This window comes from Schistocerca cancellata, chromosome 6, assembly GCF_023864275.1.
Source record: "Schistocerca cancellata isolate TAMUIC-IGC-003103 chromosome 6, iqSchCanc2.1, whole genome shotgun sequence".
Classification (NCBI taxonomy): Eukaryota; Metazoa; Arthropoda; class Insecta; order Orthoptera; family Acrididae; genus Schistocerca; species Schistocerca cancellata.
In genome coordinates, this window is record NC_064631.1 from 181,626,596 (window position 1) to 181,629,065 (window position 2,470).

The 2,470-nt window shown below is 42.7% G+C and overlaps 1 non-coding gene across 1 annotated transcript; it reads right to left on the reverse strand.

The window, feature by feature from the left end:
• Positions 1 to 1,396: 1,396 nt before the first annotated feature.
• LOC126090300 (U1 spliceosomal RNA) lies at positions 1,397 to 1,559 on the reverse strand. Its single transcript, XR_007521155.1, has one exon. It is a non-coding gene; the product is annotated as a U1 spliceosomal RNA (small nuclear RNA).
• Between the last annotated feature and the right edge of the window lie 911 nt (positions 1,560 to 2,470).

Consider the following 2,470-nt stretch of genomic DNA (forward strand, 5'->3'; position numbering starts at 1 on the left):
ATAGTCCTGGGTCTATGGGTAAATCGCGAAAATCCGGCACATTATGGCACATACAAACAGTCCCAGCCCACAGCAGATCGGCGAGACTAGATCAAACAAGCAGGGCCGACACATCGGTGAGAAACGACAGGCTTCGGATTGGCAGGCCTGATCTGTTAGAGATACTCGCAGAAATCGCCTGCGGTTTTTGCTCGTCGTGGATATCACTAGTGTGGCCAGGTATAGTCACAAGTAACAGACAGTGTGCTGGTGAAATGAGACTGGGGTGATCAATCCATGCATGATCAATCCAAGATAACTTGTGCAAATACTCTTGAGAATCAAAAATAATGAGGACATGCAGCATCTCACCGTAAGGTTGATAGCTGAGCCACAGACAGACACATAGTAAAGCAGTCACACCCTCACAACTAAATTTTCACCGGAGTCTTTGTCAGAAAACAAGAGCACACACACATTCACAGAATCACTCAATGACCGCCGTCTCCGGCCACTGCGTCGACATTCTCTGAGAACTGACTCCGACAGGAAAAATTAAACGTGCTGCACCCTACATTATTGCACATTGGGTTTTGGCTGCCTGGAAACGCACTGAAGCACCAATGATCTTAATAAAATCAGTTAAGAAATGCTGTATTTCGAATAGTCTGTATGGTAGTGAAGATGATGTGCTCTGGAACGACACTGAGGATGATGGGGAAGGAGGAAATGAATCCATTTGTGATGTAGACTTTTCTGAGGATTCCAGTAATGATGACATTAGTGAAAATGACGAGTAAAGCCTGTAATTTACAGTACGTTCCTTTGTATGTGATGTAGGTAATGAAGTTGGGCGTTCTTTTTTAATAATGAAAATGTCACTTATTACCGTAATGGGTAACTTAAAAATAAATTATTGTTGTTTTTTATAGTGGATGTATACATTCAGTATTGTTTGAAATAAAGTTATCATTGTAAAATAAATTTCAGCTGTACAAAAATACCCTAGCAACGATGTGCCAAAATTCATTTTTTTAATAATTTAATTTTTAAAATATGGGTGCGGATTACATTCGATGGCGCATTAGATTCGCGTAAATACGGTATGTTCTATGCATCGCCTTAACGACGTGTTTGGAAGAACAGTTGCGTCTCAAACCCGTGGGCGATCGGAGGACGCGCGCCTTGAAATGAACGCTATTCTACAGTGTATTTAGCGCAATAAACCTGTACATGTTTCAAGACACTATAATACGCTAGCGGGTCTGCACAGACGCAGTCCCGACTACCACAACGAAAAATAATCAGCACAGATGTCAAAGAATAAAGCTATGCATTTGCCACTAACACAGTGGACAATAGCTTCAGACGGAACTTACTTCATAAACCTACATAACTATATTTACACAATATTATGACCGGGTCTGCGCGAACGCAGTCCCGACTACCAAAAATTATGCACCCGAGTTACCCACATTAGGGGTAATCGCAGGGGTCAGCCCAACCGAAGTGCAATGGAAGAGCCTCGTCCTGGAGGAACCGCCTTCATGATCACGGTATCCTCTGTGCCAGGTAAGTATGCTCTATCCGAGAGAATCTCATTGTCTTATAACAAACAGTGAGCATCACACGAATCGAGCGCGAATCACTGTTCACATTACGCGTGGCCATTCCTGCAAGGCACATAGCCGAAGACGTTAGCAAAATGTTTTTTTGTCCGCCAACGAAGTTCCATTTTGTTAGGAATGAGCTGCCAGCTCTAAAAGACGCCATTTGACGGAAACGATACTCATACAGCCCCTAGCCGTGCGGTCTAATTGGGCCGAGTAGTGCCTGCAGCGACGGCAGATGGCTCTCCAATCGATGCATGAGCGCGCATGCGACGCTTGCAGCCCCCTTCATCGAACGAATTTGCAGATTACCGTTTAAGTTGGTCCCGACTTTGGCGGCTAGAGGTAGCGCATCTGTTGTGCAACTGTTCGCCTGCTCCAAGATGACTGTTCTACCTGTTGGGTTTACAATTGCCGTTTTAGCAAATAGTTCTGCGAACTGTTGACGTGTTCTGCTATTTGTTGTTACAAAACAAAAACGCAACAGTACTTTATATTCGTGCAGCAGATAAACAAACATTCTGTTAACATATTCTTGTGCAGAAAACGATCAAAATGAACAATAGGAAAATGAAACTGTTGTTTTACGGTCGAACAATACAGCTACGTTATAGTTACGAAGTTTTTCGTACAAAGTTCAAATTAAATACATTAACACATCAGGTGTTCTGTTGTTAAAGATAAAAATTGCACTCATTTCATTCACTTTCACACATGCTTTCACTGCATAGCTGCAGAGGATCTTACGGAATGATGTAAAATGAAGATGAGACCACATACAGGGCGAACTTGCTGCAAGACAGGCAGAAGACACATAAATGCAAGTGCGTGTAGGATATAATCGTACATTTGCTCTTAAAATATGCTTCTACAAGAAAGCG